At 41.5% G+C, this 24657-nt stretch overlaps 1 protein-coding gene across 6 annotated transcripts in view; it reads left to right on the forward strand.

Moving 5' to 3' along the window:
• pdm3 (pou domain motif 3) overlaps positions 1–24657 on the forward strand; it is a 146205-nt gene that overhangs the window by 76226 nt on the left and 45322 nt on the right. Inside the window, exon 1 of one of the 6 annotated variants that reach the window (XM_043413813.1) lies at positions 24056–24074. The exons of the other annotated variants lie outside the window; for them this stretch is intronic. The gene's annotated coding sequence lies outside the window, so the exon portion shown is untranslated. Of the gene's footprint in view, positions 1–24055; positions 24075–24657 lie in introns of those variants that run through there. 6 annotated transcript variants of the gene reach the window in all.

The raw sequence follows: 24657 nt of genomic DNA on the forward strand, positions 1-24657 counted from the left end.
AGGGAAATGAAATAAAATGATTCGAGGAGAATAAAAAATTCCTCCGTTCGATTTGTTCCAGGGACACGAAACTCGTTTTATTTTAGTGAAAGAGTAGAATAAATTTGTCCAATTTGCAGGTGCACTTTTTTTATCTAGAATTTCAGTTGCTCTCGTCGAAGTATATTTCTGCAAAATAGGAATGACGAATGAGACATTTTTAGATTTTCATTCGACATACGGAACGATTATTTTGATAAGGTGGAAAGGTCGATGAAAATGAAGGGAAATATTGAGAAGGGGGCAAAGTCCAAAAAAAGAAATTCGATCTTTCGTCCTTGGACAGACGGAGAAACGTGTATTGACGTTCGCAGCATCCTCCATTTGTCCAGAAATGGACCAAAAATGTGAGCAGATGTGATATATCTGAATCTTATTGCATCCCAGACGGTGAGTTATGGACGGACAGTAGGAGAATGAGAGACGAAGATTGGAGAAATCCATCGAGTGAAGCCAGAGAGAAGCCGTTCGACCGTTTCACTGATTTTATCGACAACCTGTATACAAACGATAAGACGATGCTCGTTGTTGGTTATCCGGACGTCGAGCGATGAAAATGGGCGTTTTGTTGTTCCGTATGGCCCGTTGGAGCAACATAATCCGAATTATTGTGCTCTGCAGCGCCCGAAATTTCAACCAAACGTGCATTCTGCACCAGTGAATAAAAATTTCAGTAAAATTTGTCCTCTTATTGCTTATACAATTTCTAATAGAATGTTTTTTTCTTACTATTGTTAAATCTCCCTGGAAGAATAAAAGAGCAATGAGACGACAAAAGATGCTTGGAGTCTCAACAGACAATTATTCTTTTGATTATCTGAGAGACAAGATTGATGGGAAAGAAGAAAAAACAGAACACCCTTAAAGATAAAAATTTGTGATGGAAGTAGCGTTCAGTCTAAAACGCATCATTACAGCGCGTTAACCACTGATAATGATCGCATCATTGGAAATCGAATAAGTGAAGAAGGAAAGAAAAAGAAGAAGAAGAAGCGAAAAGAAAGAGGCCACGGCCTCTCCTTTCTCGAATGGACAAGCTCATAATATATAGCGAGTCTTGATCGTTGTCTGTGATGGCTCATGAAGGAGATTCGTATCTTACAGTCGCTACGAGACACTCGCCCTCCGCGTCATCGATTAATTACAACTCAATTCGTGTGGCACGAATGACAAAACGAAGGTGTAGATTTAATCGAGTCATTCTTGATTGTATCCAAACACTCAAGCTGTTCAGGTAGACGAAAAAAGCAGCGACTATGATTTGTGGACTGAGATTGATTATACGACAAAAAGGCACAAATTTTATTAACCAAAGCAGAGAAAGAAGTCAGAGCTCGGAATTTTGGATAAATGTATGAGAGAGTAGGAATAATAAAGAATAACTCATAATAAAAAGAACTCGAATGATCGAAAACAGATGAGTCGAGCAAGGACTCTGGAGAGGAGCAGGACAAGGAGAGAAAAGGAAAGACAGAGAGGAAGAGAGAGAGAGAGCGAAATCTAAATAATCAGGAGGAGACAAGGCGAGAAGGACGCGGAGAGTTGAGAGGAAAGATGAGGATACCGCAGCACGAGGGAAACTGGGAAGCGAAGAGGGAGCCTCGTGAGAGCCTCTTCGTTGGTCGTGTCCGGTGTCTCGGGCGTGCGACCAGTGGGGTGATTGTGGCCAGTCATGAGGAGAAGGAGCAAGGGTTAGTGAATGAGAAGAGGGAGGTTAAAGGAGGAGAATGATGAGGAAAATGAGAAGGTGGGAGAGGGATGAAGTTAGGTCCCCTTGTACACGACAAGAGAGGCGAGGTTCGGACTTGAGAGATCAATAAACGACCCTCCAACCTGGACACTCAGCCCATCCTTTATCGTCGTATCTTCCTCGCACTGGTGAGTGTCACGACGCTAACAAACTTCGACTCTCTCTCCATGTTCTATCACTGCTATTCTCCTATTTCACTTTCTCGCTCCAGCTCTCGCTCTTCGCTGAGTCTACATTATGCCGATCACTTCCCTCTCCTGTGCTCGATAATACAAGCCTGTCTCGTGTACAACACACAGCTGGAATCGTTTCTTTTCCACCACTAAATCGTCCCTCGCGTTATCCTCTTCCCACGAGACAGCCGGCACTACCCAACCACCTACGACTAATCTCCGATTAATGATCAGCTCGAGCCGATTTCGAGGAGGGGAGGGGGATTAACGAACCCCGATGATTCCAAGCTCACTATTCTACGGGACGATAGATTATTTTGTCAGATATCTGCCGCGAGTGAAATTTATCTTTGACCTCCGAGCACATTCTTTTGCTAAGATAATCGAGACTTGATCATGCGGGAAACACCATTTGCCTCGGCAATGACTCCACGAATGCTTCATTTTTGAATGTTTTGGAAAATATTACCGAAGGACGTGGCTGGTGAAGCATTTCCGTTGTGACAAATTAAGATTTATTTCGCAGTGATAAAATTTTGCAACGACGGCTTTTGCAATTCGACTCGCAGATCGATTGTTGCGCCGGAAAAACATTTTATAAACGCCAATATGACAACGAAGAAAAATAGCATTTTAATCATCAATAATTTATTCAAATAACGTAACGGCATTTTTCTTCTCGATCACTTACCTCATTTCGGGTCCTCCAATCCAATCGAGGCTACAGAGAAACTCCAAACTCCCGACCGGGAATTCTTCGATGAGTATGGTGACGGAGATCTCCGTGATCAAACAACGACAATGACGACTGAGCTCGATCAATAGCAATGACGACCGAGCTAACGGCACACTGAATTTTCCTCTCTTCCTCTCAAATCAACATTTTCCCTCCTTTCCCCTCTCTTCGTTTTCGCGATTTCTATCCCTTCCCTCCACTAGGATTGAAGAGGTCTGTCCATTGCACCGTCAAACGCGTAAATAAGATAAATCAGCTGTCAGTTTAGGGGAGATGGGAACATTTGGCAGGGTCAACATGCGAGAGTCGGTCCGTCCCAAGGTTCATCTCCAAGCTCCTCATTTCGTCGTTCTTTGCCTCGATTTCTCTCATTGTCAGTATGCCACAAACACGCAGTATCAGCGATCGCAGCAGTAGTAAAGTGCGTAATGGTATTAGTACAATAGTTACTCGTCGTTTTATCCTCCCCCCCCCGCTCCTCCTCCCTCTTCCACAGCAGGTTTACCAGTGTTCATTGCAGCCTGAGTGCTATGGGTGGAAGGTGAAGTAAAAACCGACGAACCGAGAGGAAGAGGGCGAAAGATTGGAAGAGAAGTGGCTTTACCTTGGGTATATGCTCAAGAGCTACAGAGTGCGAGCAGGAAGGCCGAGGCAGAAGTGACAGCAGCAAGTGAAAGGGAGAAAGAAAGAGAGATAGAAGAGTTTCGGACTTTTACTGTTGGGGTTCGTACTCTTGGCAGAAACGCGCGAGAGATCCCGCTATAGAGAGCTAACCAGCGGAGGTGGGAGGAGGTGGAGACGAGGAGGAGGAGGATGAGGTCGACTCGATGCACTGGTGCGGCGTCGAAGGCACGCGGGTCGGAGGATAAAGAGGTGGAGAACGGGTGGAGGGGGAGAGTTTGCGGATGCCGCGAGCAACTGGTGGTGGAAAAACACGCTCGTTCGCCACCCCCTTAGCTAGCACATCGCGATTCTCTACCTCAACCGTACCGCTTTACCATGCTTTTACTCTCCTTCCTCTCTTTCTCGTTCTCTCTCTCTCTCTCTCTCTCTCTCTCTTTCACTCGTTCCTATCTTCCGCTGGGACGCTTCGACCTTCCCCCGTTCTCTTCGCCACGCCCTCACTCTATCTCCCTTTTTCTCTGCTTGTTCTGTATTATTTTGCTGCATGCCGGATTCCTGCTCTCTACGTATACTCAATGCTCAAAGCAAGAGGAGTCTCCGCGCTCGAGTTTCTACTCTCTCTCGCGGTGATGCTTTTATGAAGGCATAAATGCCAAAGGGCGACGAGGTCGTATACAAACTTGTGCCTTTACACATTGAGACAAGGGATGGAGCGCGTACGCGTGTCGAATGCCGGCAAGTGAAAGAGCGTGATTGAGATGTATCGAATTTTAATGAAATTTAAGTTACGGCTTTGTTGCCTCATTTGGAATGAGCCCCCGTGTCTTTTAGCCGACTTGCCGCGGACGGATCGATCGAAAAAATTCACTTCCCGGCTCCCTCGTTAGTTGAATTCACTCGGGCATTGGTGATCACGTATAATCGTAAGTACCTCATGCATGAGAGAATTTTGCGGAGGTGACCGACAAAGAGCCCCGATTTCATGACTATCGAGAATTGAGTATGAAAGATAAAAATATAAAAAGACATCGAGAAGTAAGCAAAGAATCGTAGCAGATAATCCCCCTTCGTTTGGAAGTGAAAATCCAGACGAGCTCCTAATTCCCCGACTGTTCATTAGATCTTGCAATATTCACATTCTAATCCCTCAGATCAGTGGGCGCCGTGGTGGTTAAGCCATCATTAAGACTCGAATAATTCAGGTTAAAGGAGAAGAACGTAGGAGCGAGAGAGACGGAGAGAGAAGGACAACACGTGGGTCGCCATTGGCAAGCGAGGGGTAATCTCAATTTACATTTTCGTCCGTTGTTTCTACGTCACGTGTGAGTATACACACTCATTCTGCGAGCTCTCGTCCTGCCTCCCTATGCCTATATGGAGAGGGCTGCCATTGTAGACGGTGCAAGAATAAATATTCGAGAATCGAGGGAAAACAAGCCGAAAGTTCGTGGTCGTTTTTTTTCTGCACTACCTCTCACTCTTGACTATCATCGTTTCCAGTCTTCGTCCCCCCTTATTCTCGTCTGCTTTTCTTCTCTCCTCTCACACTCCTTCATTATGGAGGACTTTACATACACGAGGACGAGGATTAAGCAATCTAACTATTCCTCCTGAAAAGAGAGGCGGACCAAAGTGTCGACATTGTTCCATCGTTCCTCGTCCCATTCACCTCCCAAAATGACCGCAACTATCTTGTCTCCTATCAAGGGCTCGTACGTTCAACGACAAAAAAGCAGCAAGTGATCATTTTTACATAACTCACACATACTCGTATGACGATTTATAAGCCGAATAATTGGAGCCCATTTCCTAAGTGGAATCCATAAATGAAGGAGAACAAAATTTTATGGGGTTTGTATAGACTTTATAAATACTGTCGTAAAAGATCTTACAAGCTAGAATCATGGCTTCGCATGAAAGCTTTTAATATTTAAATGAACGATAAATAAGTGGACGACAAGAGGTTGATAATAAAGCTGGAATTGTATCCACTTTTTCAGAGCAATGTAGAAAGTAAATTACCACCAATCGAGAATATTGTTTGGGTATCGATTTCTCTCGACTCCTCCACAATGTGGAGTCAGTCGTATCTATACCAGCAGCAACTGCTCCAACTCGAAGAGGTTGATGAGGGAGAGGAGAAGGGAGGTGCGGTTCACCTCGTTCGACTGTCCTTGTGGAATTGGTTTCTTCGTGTATTAAGGCGTGGTGCACTGATGGAGGGATGGGGGGTAATACACATTGCTGGGGGACCCTTCTGGCCATACGATTCTCCTTCGCTCTTTCTCTCTCAATCTTCCTCTGAGCATCTCGGCGACTACTCTCCTTTCTCTCATCCTTCGTCGTGCGTCCTTCGTTCCTCCTTCTCTTCATTCATCTTCCTCGCTCTTCCTTCCTCTCTCTCTCTCTCTCTCTCTCTCTCTCTCTCTCTCTCTCGTTCTCTCAGTCAGTCTCTTCTAGGAGTTTGGAAGCCGAGGAGCACACCAGGCAGAAAAGAGAGGATCCCTCACTTCTCTGTCTTACTCTCCGTCTAGCTCGTCGTAGACTCGTCCAGCCGGAGTCGGGGATGGCTGAGCAAATACAGGCTATGCATAACAATCGATCTCCCTGGAAACTATGGGGGCGGGATGCTGGTCAGCGGGTGGATAAAGGATCGAATGGTCCAAGGTAGACGAGTTGGCTGGGCAAGATGAAGGTGCTAGTAGCGGCTATCCAATGTTGGCTGTGGTGTTGGTCGTTATAGTTGTAGTCCTTATGCAGGTGTAGTGATGGACAGACGGACAAGTGGATAGACGAGCGGAGTAGTCGTTGCTTTAAGCAGCGCCTGTTCTAGTATGGGTGAGCAGCGTTGCTGCTTGCTCCCCTGCTAGTTGTCTTGCCCGAGTATAGAGTAGATATCCGGTAAGCTAAGATGAGGCAAGTCGAGGGAAGTAGTCTGAGATAGCCAACACCCTGTCCGATGTCCATTTCTCTACATTCTGTATAAACCCTGTTTCTTCGCTCCCTTGCCACTCTCGCCATCTTCCGACGCCTTCATTGAGAGCCAACTCTACTCTTTTTCCCGGATAAAAGAGCCTGCGAAATCCTAACTGACTGGACGTACGAGAAATACCGAGTGAATCGAGAAATAGCCGAAATCCTTTGCATTTCTATCACTCTCTCTTTCTCTCTCTCTCTCTGAGTTACCATTTATGCTACGTTGAACCGAAGTGTGAGGGAAAAAAAGTAACTGAATGGCTCGAGACACTATTTCGCAAGTAACTTACGCCCTCTTCACTTTCCATCAGCCTCAAATGGATTTCACCAATATAACCTTGGATACGAAATATTCTTGGAAAGACAAGAACGAATGACTCTCTTCGCTCGCTCTGAACCCCTTTTGCTCTCCTGTCCCTTCCATCCACATTCTTCCACATTCGCATACATCTACAAAGTTACTGAAGAAATTTTGTTGGACAAATGGTGTGTCCGAGTTATAAAACACCCCCGTTTCGTAACTGAGATCGCAACGCAAAGACGCGTTTTCTCCAAATATATGCATGGAAGTCGTTCTACCGGGTTAAATTTGCGGCGCACGTAGCCGACCTGGATGTTCCATTGGAGACGAGTACGCGCGGGCCAGTCATCGGTCAAGCAGCATTATGGCATTTGCATGTTATTTACTCGCGAGCCACCGAGTACATTTGTTTGGATTATCCCCGAAATAAACTGGAGCTCGCTCGCTGCTTTTGCCTGCTCTCTCCTCTCGATACGATGTATAGCTCGACCCTTGCTGAACAACACGCAAGTGGATACACACGTGGTTTTCACAAACATATACTTGCGAGTGGGCTTATGGATACTGAATCTGTTTTGTGCTCATCTTCTCCATGAAACGATGGGCACAGTAGCTCCACTCTAAAAACCAACAAATCGCCTCATTTTGCTCACTTCGTGCTTCACTATTTGTATTACCTACGAGAACGACGTTGCCTCTCGACTGATCGATGATTCAACCGTTCTACCATATTAGGGTTGAGACAAATGCGGGCCACTGGAATCCAAAGTATTTCCCTTTGATTTTGACGCGTTGAAATACAAAATGATTATTCTTCAGCTGTTTAATTTACTAGAATAAAACCAAGTCACGAGGTTCTGCAAATGTTTATATGTCATCTTCAAATATATCATGTTCAATGTGTGAGCTATTCGAAGCACATTGACCTCACTTCGATTTCTGCGATTGGCAGAGATTAAACGTGCAATTAATGAAAACGAGATGGACTTTGCTGATGGTGCGGCATGAGGGTGCAAGGGATCCTCGTGATAAGAGAAAAGGGAGGGTGGAAAAACGAGGCCGTGGAAAAGAAACTGGAGAGCTTCGAATTGGACGTTCATTTCCAATTAGTCCTGGTACGATCCGTAGATGCGCGTCCACCTATCACCTACGATAATTTTTTTCTTCTTTTCATTCAATCCAATATATATGTAGGAATAACACTCCAGCGTGGGGTACGTTCGTGGAGTCCTTTACGTACGTTTGTATGCGTGTGTGTGTATTGAATTATCGAGCGTCAAACAAAACGGATTTATTTTCGTTGAATAATTTCGTTTTGTGGCTTAAAACATTATCATTTTATATTCGCTTGTTTACTGATTATGTGAAAAAGCAAAACACTACCATTACACACACCGCTATATACCATTGTATGGAGTTATTATTGACAGAATTCGTAGCTGGTAGTTGAGAAAAGTCAAAATTCTTTGGTACCGTGATTTTTCAACTTGGAACTATTATTTTTCAACGTGCCCTGTAAGGTTTTCTCTATTGTGAGAATCCTTCGGTGCACGCAGTTTCAAAAAATGAGGCCGCGTCTTTTAATTTTTTTCTCAAAGGCCACAAACGATTCGATAACCGTAAATTTATGCCAATTTCGTCAGTCAATTCGAGTGAGGGAAACGCTCATGACATAAATATGTAAACGTTGGTCAATGGCTCCGCAAAAGAGTCTGTACTGCGAACAGGATCGAGAAAGAAGAAACGAGAGAGACAGAAAATTCATCGTCTTTGATGGAAATATGTTCGAAAGACCGCTGATGGGCCATATAAGCTTCGCCTCTCCATCAATGTCTTCTTCGAGTTACAGAGTGCGGGATCTCGGCTCCCGAGACTCGTATAAAATTTCTTAGGAGATTCGGTGAAATACAATCTGCTGATTTCCCTCGTTTTATCCCATTCCCTTCCCTTTTATCATGCTCGTGAAACTTCCACAAACATTATGTAGTTATCATGAAAATGAGAGATAGCAGCGATGTTTACGAGCGATCGTCGAGTCAAAAGTTTCTTAATTTTCTTATGTGACTAGCATCGATTTATTCCATCTCAATAGCATTGAAAACAGCGATCATTCGACTTCTCAGAAAATTTGTGAACTAGAATAACAAAATATTCAACTTTTAAAGCCCTTCTTTCGAAATTTCTTCAACTCTCAACTTTTCTCGCACGGGCAAAAAGACGGAAATTGTCCATTTATGCAGGTTCTAAAATTTTTCAAAACTCAATGTTTGCCAAAATAACAAAAAAAAAAACTTCGGTTCAATCTTGCACATCCAGATTCGTATTCGATTCTATTTTCAACGGTCACTGGGTATCGTTCTCACAAAAATAAAATTGAGTTTCGTTGAGATAAAAAAAAAACGAAAAATGAAAGATTAATATTTATGATCGTATACTCCGAGTTGACTTTTTCGTCTTCGATCCGTGGCGTCTTAAACGAATCTAATTAATGTGTACGGCATCTGCATTATTTGTTTAGTTTCATTTCATTATGCTTCGTAACGGGGAAAAAGGGGAGCGTCGAATACGACGGATTTTATGCAAATTTATATTTCAATATCTACTATACACATATATAAAAACTTAAGTGAAAGAGGAAATAGAGTAAAGAGACAAAAGAAACAAAAGTTTTGCCCTTGTGTCACGAAGCATCTCACCCCCTTCGGGGCTGGAGCTTTCATCGTGAAGGAGAGAAAGAAGTGCTATGTCAGCATCCCTTTTATTCTCCGATGATTCCGACGTTTCTCTCTTTCGTCTACACGAGATTTTCATGTTGGCCGACACCACAGCCTCCAATTCACATTAGTATAGTTGTTATTATGATGATTATCAATTCTTTTTATTATCATGGCTACACAGTTTGACCCTGGTAATTTTTTTCTTCTCCCCCTTCTCCCTCGCGATCTCTTTCTTCGTCGGTACTTCCAAAGTCGATTCACGAATAATAAATCCTTTCCCCATTCATAATTCATTATGTTTATTCAGCTCTCATTAATCCTTTGATTAACTGTATTTCATTATTTAGATTGGAACGTGGTGTGTTCTGCTCGAGTCGAGAAGACTTTGAGGAGTCTGTATTAAATCTACTCGAGCAAAAGAGAACACGTTATAATTCATTCTCACTATGACTACGTTGGAATTTTGGCGAAGTACATATTTCTATTGTAGTTATTATTACAACCGATTCATGGATACCATCATCTCCAACATTATCTTTCGAATCTGTTTTCAATGTTGCTAATTTCTCCCACGTTTACTCAGTCGTGTATTTAGTATTTTTTTGATGGTTAAGGAATCTTTGTATAGTGTTTTAATTAATTTTATAATTAACGACTGAATAAGAATCGTTTTGCATTCAGGAAGTACGAATTTTTTCGTTCGAACAATATTTTCTTTCAAATTGATTTATCAATCATGAGACTTTCTTTTGTTTTGCTCAATAGACAGTATAAAAAGAGACGGTCGGACGAGGAAAATTGGAATTTTTTATTGTCGATGACAGTTTTTTCATTCGACTCAGAATATCCGTTGGCATCATATAATATCCAATAAAACGACCAAGTTTGTCGAAAATTAGAAATTCGTTTGATACTGACAAAAATTCGCTTGCAAATTCGATGATTGTACAACTCTAATTTTTAATAAAATTGATATCTTCAAAGTAAATATCGTTGTTCAATCAATGGAACGTACACATATTCCAATCGGTAAACTTGAATATTTTCCAAATCTTTTTTATAACACCTATTACAGTCGATCCTGAGACGATACATCGAATTTCGCAGTATTTTACCCAAAATATTATTCCATTTTTTCGGGGACAGGGAGGGCCGGGGTTGTTCCGCTTTGCTCGGCTTTTCTCTAATTGGGCGTAAAAATATGCAAATGACTCTGCACTTACGAAAAAGATAATTACTCAAAAAAAAACTCACTGAAAATACGAAGATCGTGATGGAAAATAGTGAATACGAAATGACAGTAATCCGAAACAGTGAAATAGGCAAGAAAATAAATGGACTTCTGAATATGATTTTATTTGATCTATTGTATATCCATATATTTATTTATGTGCCGTTGCGTTAAGATATATATGAGTGCGTTTATCGTGTGCCTACAGCGTTAATGAGAGACATTCACAAAGTTCGCCTGACGCCGAGACGAGTCGATTGTATGGAGAAAATTGGCTTTTCAATTCTCCCAACGAACGGTACAGTAGACAAAGTATAAGGCTTTGGCGAGGCACATACACAGCAGCAGAGGACGAAACTTACCCGAAGCTTTCCCAAACTTCAGATGAATTTAAATCCTGCAAGCGCGACGCGACAGCCCTTGAGACACCTCGATGTACATGTGTCTATATTTATATTTATGGCTATTTACTTGTACAAATGTACATGCATGAGTCTTGGAGTTTGGAAAATGAGGATGCAACCAGCAGTTTTGTCTTCTGTGACTTTGTTATTCATCTGCGTGCACAAAGTACGGTTACTACAATTTCTAACTTTACAATCAATTCAATAATGTCCGTTATCTGTTTAATTGAAAAATAATATACACGCCATTCAATTAGTTTCCGAATGGCTTAATTGCTATAAATATTCACGAGTGAAAATGATCTCTGTACGGCAAACCATCTACGGAAAACGATTAACTGTTTCGAATCATAAAAAACATTTATCCCAATTTTACGATGATACGAAATGATTATGAACTTGATAAAAAAGCAAATGAACGAAATAAATTGAGCTTTTTCTGAATAATGCTGCCACAAACAGTGTCAAAACAGATATTAAAATTGCTGTATTCCCTTATACGGAGCTCCATGTGCTTGCTCATTATGTTCGTGAAAAGTTTTATTTCGCGCGCAGAGCTCTCGCGAGATCCGTCGATTTGCCAGACTCTCGAGCTTATAAGTTGCCGAGGCGAGAAAGGGGAAACACGGCCGTACATTACGTTTGTCTACGAGCACACGAATGTACGTATATACATAAAAACAGAGCAGGGTTATTGCTAACGGATGAAAAAGCGCGCAGTACGAGGTTCCCTTATCCCCTCCCCTCGTGCTCTCCCTCTCTCACACTCTTTTTGCCCCTTTCTCTATTTCTCTCTCGTTCGCTCTCCCTCAGTGGGGCTTTTATTATCCGGCTTTAATTTAAGCGGCGTTAGCCGCTCCGTCACGGCTCCAGGTGTGAATTAAACATACCCCCTCGCGCATCTCTTCTACTCTTCGCGTAACAATGCGCGTGGCATAATTAAATGTGTGTTCTAATAAATGCCTCGACCGAGTTGAACTGTGCACTTGCACACTATTCGTATATCCGTATATTTGAATATATATGAGAATGCTTGAGCACCTTTTTCTCGTAAGAAAGTGGAATTTCGAGCCCAAAGTCTTTTGGCTCTTCAGACTTTAGACGCTGCGACATTTTTCTCCGAATTAAGGTAGTTAGTATCCACAGATCGATGCTCTAGGACGATAAAAACTGCTTCGACGTACTGTGTGCGAAAAAATGTTCGGGGCCAATGCAATGTTTCGAGTGATTTACGCTTCTATCGCTTCGACAAAAAACAAGAGATGCTGCTTCGAAAAAAAAAAAAAAAAAAACACTTTTTTGTATTTTGGGCCTGGGAGAAAAACGTAATTTGCATTGCAATGCCTCTTACTTATTAATTTTCCACTTTCACACCTCCGTAAGTGCGCCCATGTCGGATCTATAATCCGTGAACTTTGGCAAAAGTGTTTACAGGGCACATTGCCTTGAAGCACCGATTCGAGGGATGGAAATAGGGCGGGGCGGGGGGGGGGGGGGGGGGGGACCAGGAGAAAATGAGGGAAGTAAGGGAACGCTGCGAGGACTAAAGGTTGGTCGCTCATTGATATATGCTCGGTTACGAGTGTGTGGGTGGATTTTAGGATGCTTGTATGAGTCTGCTGAGCGAGGGTAGTCGATTGCAGGAATGTACGAACGTGTGCGAGGCAGAGGGAGAGAAAGAGAGAAACGGAGAGTGAAGGGGCTGGTGTCCGTGCTGGCTCACTTGCACACCAACACACGCGCGCGTAGCGCAGAGAAGCCAAGCGTGGGAGGTGTTCAGGCCTGGAAACTGCTGATTCGAAATTAACGAAAATTAATTGGCACACTCGAGATATTAATTCCCACGATATACTAATTGTTATCCGTAGATCTTTGCTGAACGATTGCTCAAATCTTCCGATAAATAACAACTTATTTTTATTACAATTTTACAATTTTTCAAACGATATTTTATACCAAGAATAATTTAGCGAAGGAATACCGGAGGATTATGAAAAATAAAAACCAAAGAAATAAAAAGTACTAACATTACTAATGATCAGTGCAAATTAATTAGTAATTGCGACACAAATGATCACGCGACTCAATCCCATCTGTATACATATTCTCGGCTGCTGAGAGGCGCGAAGAATTCCTCAACTTCCGACCGGCGCACACTTTTATGTCTCTCTCTCTCTCTCTCTCTCTCTCGCTCTTCTGAGCTGTAGTTAAATATATTGCGGGAGCAAAACTTACTCCGGGCTGTTCGCTCCAGACGGCCCTGAAGTCTGCATATCTCGCACGGGCAAACCGCGGAACAGTCTGACAATTAAAGTTTAAACTTGGTGAGAACTCTGTTTTACGCCACACGCTATGTGGCAAGACACATCGGAAAGAGAAAAAGAGAGGAAAAGAGTGAGAGTTCGCGGGTCTCATAAAACCTAATATAATTAAGCATAAAAATATCTCCCTCCACTTACTCTGCGATATAAATATATGTGTGACCGGTGAAGAACGTTTATATATAGGGTGCTCTTTATAAAGCGTCCAGTTTCAGCGTGTCTCAACAATTTTTACAGCAATCATAATTTTTTAATATCAAGAATAATTTTCGCCAGGAATAATTATGTGAACGAACTAGAAATGATTGACAATTATTATTTCCTCGCAATTATTCTCCGTATTCCACTCTTTGCCGCGTTTTTTTTTTATCTGTCATTTTTATCGGACGGGAAATCATTGAACGTAATGATATTACTACGATTCTCCGTAGAATGAGAAAAAAAAAAACAAACAAAAAAAATCGAAACAGCAGACAGTCGCATATAATTTGAGCTAATTATATTTTTTCCTTTTACGCAGCCAACGCAATTGTAAAAGACACTGTGAAATGCACGTGAAACAAAAACTAATAATGAGCCGGGTAATTCCGCAAAGTTTAATCACTCCATGCTTAAAAACCGATTCACATTTCCCCCGCTTCGTATATTATCGAACGCTCCCATCTGCGATGATTTGCTTATTTTCTTTCCAATTCTCGCCACCAATAAGGGGGAATTCAGTGTGACAGGCTAAAAAATGAGGTATGTTTTGGGATTTTTTTTTTTTTAAACGGCTCGATCAAATTATTTGAAATTTTGTGGATTAATTATTGAAGTAATGAAGTATACAAAGAAATGTTTTATTTTTTATTTTTAGTACATTTTATTAAGCAGAGGAGCGGCCGAAAAATGGGGTCTGAAAAAAAGACTCCCCGACGTTTGACAGCTAAGTGCCCCAGGAAGCATCTCAAATGAAAAATTCAAAGAGATTATTAAATTATAATAGTACAGCTATCGCAGCATCCTAAGAAATTTGAAAAGTTTGATTAGATAAAAAATGACAGCCATTAAAAAAAATCGAATTTTACACATAAATTTTGCAGTAATTTCTAATAAAAAAAAATAAAAAAACGTAGGTTTCTGAAAAGAATCTTTTTTGTATGAAGTCGTTTGGACAAAATTTGACAGAGTTGTGCGGTCAACCAGGCCAAAAAGCATGCTTTCGAGAAAAACGCGTTTATAGTTTTGAGAGGATAAAATTGAATAATGTAACTTAAATATTAATATGAAACAAGTTTTTACCGATTAGTCTGCTATCTCTGGACCATACAGAAGCTCTTTTGCGCCCAAGCTCTTTTTTCACACTGATATTCCCCCTCAAAACCCTGTGATCTCGAATGAATAATCCAAACTGTTTCGTGTCACTTATTATCCACGAGCACATTGTTCACAAAAGTAAGAAAATATTCAAGTTTCAATGAAGGATTTTGGAGAACGGAAGAGAAAAAAAAGGTTAATTCGCTTGAAAATCTCCTGTGGAAGTCGCATACGATATCATTACAGCGGTGTGAGAACCGGGTGAACGAGGGGAAAGTGAATAAAAAAGAGGTTCTTTATTAAAATACCCGGAGCAGAGAGCAGCCCAACACACCATTACGGAAGTCCGACTCACCGGTAAAATGTGCCGCGCGTGCTATACAGTGAGGAGCACCACACGAAGCAAGTACCCGAGCACCAGTCACGAGAACCGCGGACCTCGGCTTATTATTACATTCTACTTTATACTAAAATATACACATACACAAACTAGCGGATATATGCTCGTTATATGATGTATGAACTCTGTGCAAAAAAACGGCGTTATGTACACCTTGGCATATCATTAAAGTGGGCTCACGTACGAATACACTAACGTAAGAAAATACAGACGTACGAAAGAGTTGTTAATCGAGCCTTCTGGGTAGTCGACGATGAGGATAAATCAAAGCTTCGTATGACTTGGCTTGTTGAAGAAAAATCGATACTCACTAGAGCCCTGAATAAATTTATAAATTATAATCTCATAATAATATACAAAGACATCAAGAAAATTTTATTGATTTTCATTTTTAAATTTACCGCACGATGGAAAATTGATTTAAACAAAAATATTAATTATTGATCATTTTCTCTTACGACGATGCAGACGCTGTTTTCAATCAATTTTCTCCAAATAAATTAATATTGTTGTTGAATTTTCATCCGACGTCAAAATCCATGTTTCATTTCAAACTTTTTTGGCAACCAATTCATATTAATTAATTAACTGCCCGAATCGAGGAAAAAACTAATAAAATGAAAGCCCGCTTTGGCTAGCCCACGAAATAGTGAAATTGTTTGGATTGCAATACGAAAAAATGGCAAAATGAGCGAAAATATTATGCAGTGAATAATGAAAGCCCCCGAATCGAAAAGTCGAAAGAGCGTCGACGAGCAATCGCGTTGGAGTTAATATTAAAATATCATGAGTTTTATTTCATCATTGCGTTCGCAACGTAGCTACATTCGCACATCTATATACCACTCATATCCGTATTCGCCCCCATGCATCGCGGAGATGAAAATTCTCGTGAATGATGGAATATTTATGTCGCGCCTCGGGCCGCCTCAATGATAATCTTTACGTAAGCTCTCTCGCTCACGCCACACACACATGCTCACTTTCACACGGAACAATATATCGTACGCGGATCGTAACTGTGTTGTCTCTACCCCGCAAATTCCCCGGCAGTGCCCTCGTAATTTATAATGCAACGATAATTAGCACTTGCGCAAACTTTCTGTATTACAATACACAATGCTAATAATAATGCTATGAATGATAATACTCACTCAAGAAAAGTGGGACAAGATAGCAATCGAATTGTCATTCACCCTCGAAACTTATCAACAAAATTTTCATTGTGGCACGAGAGAAAAATAATCGTTTCCAAATAAGATATGGTAGTGGGTCGATATTTCGATGAACTTCCGATGAAATGTTTTTCGAGCTCCAATCGAGAGATTCGTAATCGAGAGATAAGCAAGTACGATTTTTGGCCTGACATCCAATTGGTATTCGGCGAGGTATCTCGTGGGATGATTCTTGATGGAAGAGTTCGTATATATCGTTAACGTGACGTAGCACACAGGATCTGCGATTTCGGCCACGCAATGGAGAACGAATAAAATTTAAACTCTGACCGAAAGCTCTCGGGCGGAGATCGGTATCACGCGAAACGTAATGGAGACGAAGAGCGAGAGAGAACGGCGGGGGTAGAAGATAGAAGAGAGTAAGAGAGAAATGGAGAGACAGAGAGAAAGAGATAAAGAGCGGGGAAGTTTATCGCTCACACAGGTGAACGTACGCGTTCCTCTCGTCGTTTTGAAGTAATAAATTGCTGGCGCCGGTCGATGCTTTGCGTCAGGTTATGCGCGAAAGTTGGAATTTATGCCCGGTTGTTTATGATCGTGGAGTGATAAGGGATCTGCGCTGCATGACAAATGATCCCGTAATGAAAAGTGAAAGATACTGTGCATACGTATAGCCCAGTTTGTACAGAGAGTATAATAAGTGTGAGTACCGATCTTTGTCCGTATACAAACGAATCTATAGATATATTTATATATTCCTATATTTATGTATGTTTAGTGTTGGTTGGTGCTGCATAAATTTCAATGATTTAATACCCCCGCGAAGCGCCGCGCGCGCGAGCGCGTGTCGTGTATCCTCATTGAATAGGGATCGATAAAACTTTGCTAGGTATGCTCGATATCACACACCACTCGTTTCCCACCAACATGACCGTTAATATATGTGCAATATACAAACAGAAACGATTGACGAGAGGGCAGTAAAAATCTCGGTCATACCGGCCGCTTGACCTTATTGCCAGATACATCCTGATTTATACCACGCACTGATTCATAATCAAAAGACCCACGTGCACAAATATACGCAATGACTCGACTTCGATCTCTCTCTTCATTCCTGTATTTTATATCGCTCCTCGCTACTCTGCACATCTATCAGGCTTCTCACACAATTGACTTTTCAAGAGTGGACACGATGCATGAGAGATGTCGATCATGACATTGATTTTATCGTGTTACGTCTCGTGTGACATTGATTCCTTCGGTATATAGAGATGCTCTCCACTCTTGCGTGTACGTTTGATTAGTTTCTCCATCTTCTTCATACACTTTATTTCTCAATGATTTTTCGTCCTCCTGCTGTTTGCGTGAGAATTAATGAGGAATCGATCCCTCGTGGTTTAATTTTTTTTTGAGTGATTAATTATATATTTGATGCTAATTGTAGATGTGCTTTGATTGGCTGCATTTTGGAGGAATCTTTGAAGAAGACTCCCAGTTGGAATGAACACTTCGTTGGAAATTGAGTTTTCTGAATGTTTGTTCGCACTGCGAGTGAGAGGAGTATGGCAGAGAGGAGGCAAAGATTCGATCGGATCTTGGAAGATGATTTTTGACATTCGATTGAATGATGATAACTTTGAATATTTGATAACGGAGAAGGGAAATCAGAATGGCAAAGTAGAGCGAAGGCGCATCGATCGAAAACAGTTTGCCACGAATAATGGTGGAAACTCTTGGGGCTGGATGGCGGACTCTTCGGAGCGAGGAAGTGAAAGGGGCGAAGCGGTTAGGCGCGCCGAGGGTGCTTAGGTGTTACAATGATTATCCGAGAGGGACAGCGAGAGGTAATTATGCTCGATAGGAATCGAGGCCGTTAGCGAGAATGAGATGATGCCATACTTTCGTAACATTCGATCGACGAAGATAGACTTTGATCCATGCACATAGCCAAATGAAGTAAGAGCGAAAGAGAGGAAGAGGAAGGGAGAGAGAGCAGAACAAGAAGCAAGTGGAGAAAGACAGCGGTGAGACTCGAGGCCAAACTCGAACAGATAGCAAGAGACCTCTGCGCGAATGGAAGGAAAACGGAGAAATGCGCGCTGCAATTACCTTCGAAGTGAGCTGCTTTCGACTTCTAAAGCCTTCGAAACTTTTGAATAAACAGCGGTAGTGTTCGTTGACTTGCTAGCGATTGAACTTCACGAATATACCACACTCGTATACAGGACATTCGATGTGAAACTTATAAAACTGTGCCACTTGACTGTAATTAAATATTTTTACATCAGCTTCGTCGATGATCGAACATGGTCCTGAAAGATTATCGATATGAAATATTTTTCCTCGTTTGACCCAAAAGTTCTTTGTTGCATCACACGTACGTCATGCAAGCTTCTCGTAATCCAAAGCTCTAGTGTGTGTGGAGTGAAAAAATAATTCTTTCCATGCATATTGTCGAGTTGATTGGATGGAAAGTACAAATCAATAATCAATAATTACTTTTGAGTCGCATGAAAATTATAAATGGAATAATGATCAGTAATTCCATTGCAATTTATTTTCTGGAGTACACATACTCGTATGGAACGAAAAGTGGTGTGGTTTTTTTTTTTTTCGAAGAATCAATTTTGCTTCCCTAAGTGCTCAACGTTACTCGACAGCAACGAGATCGATAGTATTTAGATGGTCAACAAGAGAAACAAAGTAATAAGTCTATGCATAATAACCGAGAAACTTTAACAAGCACGTGTGCGAAAACACATAAACGTATTCTTGAGAATACTTCAATAATATTAATTGATCGAGGATAATGTTTTCTGCGACATTTTTCACACTCGACACTTATTATCTCGTTCGTGCGTTTCGCACACTTCAGCAAACCTACAATTATACTCATTTTTTAAAACCTTTCTCACAACGCACGTGTACATATAAAACAAATAAAAAATTATGTGTAACAGAGCAAACAGCATTACGCTTACAATTTTCAAGTCGACGCAACGTGAGGGGGTGCATTAGAAAAATAATAAAAACGCGACAAATTCAACAGCAATAAAAAGGAGGTAATGCAGGCGATGGAAAAAAAAAAATTAAAATAATTACTCCTCCAGGCCGAGAAATAACTGAGTGGGCTGGAAAATTTCTCGAAAAATCCTTGAAGCTCAAACCTAGAAGGCATTAAAAAAATTATTTCCATTGATAGTTTTTTAACCGTTGAATCTGGTACTGTGTCAGAAGAATTGTTCATGAAGCAGAATAATTGTGCGGTTTTATTCATAATGGCGTGGCCGCCTGCCACAAAAGTTTTGTCAAAGGGTTAAAAATAACATAAAAAAAAAAAAAGAATAAAAAAAGGAGTACGTACGAAAAAAAACGTACCAATTTCGAGGCGAGACAAGCGCGCACGTGCAGTCTCAAGATATACAGAATGGGGCAGGTAACATGTAGCGGTGCTTTCAGCGCAGATGAACAAACACTTGGCCACATGCACGCCAACACTTATACATCGCTATATAGATATGTATTTATATATCCAGTTGTATATGTATAATAGAAATCTTTGGAGAAGCGATTATTGACCCGCTTTGCTGGCTCGGGGCTTGGTGTGATGCAGCCGGTGAGAGAAGCAGTGACGACAATGGAGCTCATTGGACATTTGAGAGCACAGCTACCTATATTCGCCCCTATCTCACAAATATATACATACATATATATGTAGAAACGTTCGGAAGGTCCTCTTACCCCTCTCATTTGCCAGGATTATACGTATATAGACTGTGAAGATGACTATTATAACTATGGAGGGTGTATGCGCTTGGGAAGTATTCAAACGCCCATACTCGTGTATATCTGTATGTCTATGTATATCTATAATGACTGTTTTCCTCTCTCTTTTCTCTCTCTCGCTCAGTGACTTTCCACTATAGCCCGCCAGGCTCTAAGATTTAATCCGTTAATCTATTCCCGTAATAAGGAATCCATAATGAGCCGAGAGGCAGATACCGAGGAGCGCAGAGCGGTGAGTATATTCTCTCAATGAGAGGAAGAGAGGAAGAGAGGAAGAGAGGAAGAGGAGAAGGGGAGAACGAATTTCCTGAGTATAAGAAGATCGGTGGTAGGGCTTTATAGAGAGAAAGAGAAAAGGAGCAGCAGGACAGAGATAGCAAGAAAGGTGCATAGCTCTCGCGCACCAGTTCCGTGAATACTCGCAGTTCTTCGCGCGGTAGGGTTGAATGTATATAAGGGCAGGGCGATCCGCGAAAGTCTCTCTTTCTCCACCTCTTTCCCATCTTCTCGCTCTCGCTTTATCTCTCGTACGACAGAGATCGAGAACAAGAACAGGTGAGGAGGGCGGCTCGAGAGGGGCGAAGGAAGAGGGGGCGTGAAAGGAATAAGGCGTCGTTGGAAGGAGGTTAATTAAGCCCTCCTAATATAACTTCTCGAAAGCAGTGGCAGCAAAGCGTACTCATATATGTACATAAACAAATATATATGCGCACATTATACAGGGACAACAACGGAGACGAGTTATCGAGTATTATTCTCTGTGAATGTGGCGACCTCAAAGACGTTGGCGTTTCGGCATTTAAATTATTCACGTCGATCCTGTAAGCTGATGAAAATCCAGCTTGTCGAAATTCCGCTCGAGATTTTTTCGCATTACCGTTAGTTTTCAGGAGTTCGGCACCAAAGCTTCCTCGCGTTCGCTTCTGAATATTTCAATTCGCCCCAACTTCGACACCAGAAACATAATAAAGCAGACAGTTCAAATCCTCAAATATTGATTAGAATTTTCTAATTATAAGCCTTCTCGGAAATATTGATGTCTGTGGACTCACTGCCTGTTAGGGTAATCATCCATAGTCGGAAACTATACCGGGAAAGTTCGTAAGCAGAAAAGTTGGTCGCGCGGGCTAATATGTGAAATATTAAATGGACAAAGGCGAATGTGCAAACACACGGCAGAGTACAATAGCGCACGTTTGTCATTACTATCGTTACGGTAATTATGCACCGACGTTTTCCACGGTAGCCCGGTGCTCTCTTGACTTCGTACACAACAAACGAAGCACATAGGAAAGAGAGCCAGCGAGCGTGAAGATTTCGCAGAAGCCATCAACGACAATCCACTTCGTTATTAGTTATGATTATAAAGTATGCTCATGTTAATACGTATTCGTGGAGACTGAGAGTTAATCACGTTTCGTCATATGCAAAAATGTATTATCGATACATTGCGTCTTTTACTACCCGATGGTTTATTCACAGGCGCTCGAATAAATGATTATTACACGATTATAAATCCAGCCTATCTCAGGGAAGATAAACTTTAATCCATGCTACTTGTACGGGCGAAAAGGAATTAGGAAAGTTGGAAATCGGCTCTATATGTTTCATGCATATTGATATCTGCGTACATATATTTGGAACTGATCTATAGAGATAAGGTAATTACTTTAATTGGTCTGCATAAGGACACTTGGCCACGAGAGAGGAAGTTTTATACAGAGAAATACGTAATTGATATACTGGAACAATGTTTCGAGTCTGCAGAGTGTCCTTCCTCTCAATTATCAAGTGCGTCATCATGACGAATTATTGCAATTGATAACAATAAAAATATTCCAAGTGCTATGATCGTTTCTATGAAAAACTATTAGATTTGGTGAAGCATTAAAATTTATTGCATTCCGAATGGAATAATTGATGAAACTCAGCACGATTGAAATAAGTTTTAAAAATACTTGCACAGTTTTTTTTCTCTTCTTTTCATAAAAATGTACAACATTTATGTACAATTTGTGAATATTTATTGGCAATGAAAGAAATTATCGTCGGAATTGGACTACGGAAGCTTTGTACGAATTGAGAATGAAGCTGTAACGTCACCGTTTCGAGGAAGACTTTTATTAATCGCCGTCTCTCAACTGATTTCCACGGATAAGTCCTTGAGCATAGCAAACCACATAATTCCTGCGAGAAATGCGCGGCAATCAACTCAGATCATTAGCGAATGCCTGAACGGTAATGAGCGTGATTGTAGCTATATATACAGCTGAAGAACGAGTGATGTTAGATTTATCCTCTTACCCTTCTTCGTGCTAATAAAATAGTATGTACTTATACTATTTATAAGTATATACATGCTCATACGAATAGCTATGTGCGCCTCGAATCTCGCAAACAAAAAGGTGTAGTGTTTTTCTTTTCTCATTTTTTCAGTGATAAATTCAAGTTATATCATTTGCAACACCGACAATGTTAGAATTTTTTATACCCTGAATCCGGATTTGCTGGAGTAATTACCACGATTTTAATTAAAAATTACTTACAATCAATTTATCTTTTTCACTTCTCTTCAGGCCGCACCGAATCTTTAATTTCTTTCGGTTGTAAATTATCATTTTATACCGAGATATAAGAATTCTTTTAAAATCAAATCATTTGGTACTTTCAAACCTGCTACGAAAAATCGATCGCCTGCAACGTCAGTTTCAGCAGATCCCGATTTGAAAATAACAAGATTGAAATTTGTAGCAAAACTAATGCACTAATCATTAACATCTACGATATTATTCGAGCACGAGAGTGAGCGATGGAACAACGAGTTGATGAGGTGCTTCAACATTATTGGCTCGTCATCGTGATGAAGGATATATGAAAGAAGAGAAAGAGAGAGGGTGGGGGGCAAAAAGAGGAATAACGAGAGCGAAAGTGCCCTGCATGACCTGGTGGATGCAACGAGGATTCATGAACTAATGGCAGAGTACAGCATAACCTAGGCAATATACAAAATGCCTAAGCACATATAAATTGTTAATAAACAAAAGAGCGTGAGCCAGAACATTTTATGAGCCATATTTTGAGGGTTGCGCCCTTCTATTAATCAAGGCTCATTATATCTGTATATTTTCATGGAAGCTGCGAAGGTATACATGGTCCGCAACTTGATTATGTATCCTGGCTAGGAGTTTGTGCGTCGGCCAAATGTATATTTATACACACGTCTGTAGTACGTAGGTACATAAGCGTATAAAACACTCCCAGAGTTAGGACACGCTCGAACGTGCCGGGCGCGTATCGTCGCAGTTACCAGAGGGGCGGAAAGTTGAGGAGAAGAGATCACATTCCCTGCACCACGTGTTTGTAACACCAATTCCTCCGTCACCGTGTATGTTAGGTATACGTAAGCTACGACGAAGGTTCAACCTTTTCTGGATGCTAAAATCGCGTTAGCTAATCAGTACGCTTTCTCGCTCGTACTTAGGCCGCGAATAGCTGAGGCCGAAGAAGGAAGAGAATCGCGAAGTAACCTTATCGAGCGACGAGGTAATTTCCATGTCTTTGATTTTTGACGACCTTTATGCTTCAGCTCCGGTCCCTCATGGCTCCACCACGTCTCTTCTGCTCCCTCGGTCTTTTGGTCTTGCAACTCCTTCTCTTCTCTTTCGTCGTAGGCCAAAAATGCCTCTAATTTTCGCTCTTTCTCCCTCTCCCTCACCTTCGCTCTTTCCCTTCCTCCCTATCGTGCTCCCTCGTCTGCTCCGTTGTTTCACTGCCAAAAGCTCAAATCTGGAATGTCTGCTCAAGCCTGGAGGGAGCCCTACAGGCGAAAGCGACTATTATCACGAAGTCTCAACCTTACACCGGTTTACCTAGATTCAAAGTCTCCGAGGCGCAAGGATCAAGAGCTAGAGTGAAACATTTTCACAGCGGGATAAGAATGAGTGAAGAAAAAGAAGGACGAGGATAAGCAGCTGAGCGAGAAAGATGGGGAATCGTTGAGCACTTTGCTAAATTCTCAGCCAAACGTCGTCAGGGTTATAGGCCATCTGATGGAGTCCCTTTAATAGCACAAGAGCCTTCGCTTCTTTGATGTTCTACAGCCTGTTTCGGAGGAAGATTGAGCGAAACAGCTATAGAGGACGGTACGAGTTGTTTTAACAGCATTATTTCATAGATGCACGCCTCAAAAATTTTTAAATGTCACGAATTTTCTCGCACAAGGTAAACTCCAGATAGCCTGCTTGAGCTGTCATCGCATCAGCTGTGTTTTTGCTCCTCAATAATATTTTTCTTTGTATTTTTCACTTCATTCCATTCATAGCTGTATTGGCCAATTGAAATGGAGATGAAACTGGGTACTGCGAGCATATATTACGATTTCGAGAGCTCCATTCAGAAATAACCTCCCCTACCAGTAATAATAATTCCTAATCTCTAATTGCTAATCACCGTAGGCTAATAGGTCCGCGAGTTCTGGTGATGACTGTGCAGAAGGGCTCAGGAACAAGGGATGCGGGTCTTCGACACATATGCATGTATAAAATTCGTGATTAAGTATACGTGTGTGTACGTGCCTGTGTTGAAATGACACGAGCATGAGTGAGAAGATGTATGAAGAGGGAGGTTGAGTGCGAGAGTGACACTCTTGGTAATTTCAGCGTCGTTTCCCAACTAGAGGGATATCGTGAGCTAGGCGCCACAGAGCGCGCTACCTCGTCGCACTAT

The sequence above is a fragment of the Venturia canescens genome, chromosome 3 (assembly GCF_019457755.1).
Source record: "Venturia canescens isolate UGA chromosome 3, ASM1945775v1, whole genome shotgun sequence".
NCBI classification, from domain to species: Eukaryota; Metazoa; Arthropoda; class Insecta; order Hymenoptera; family Ichneumonidae; genus Venturia; species Venturia canescens.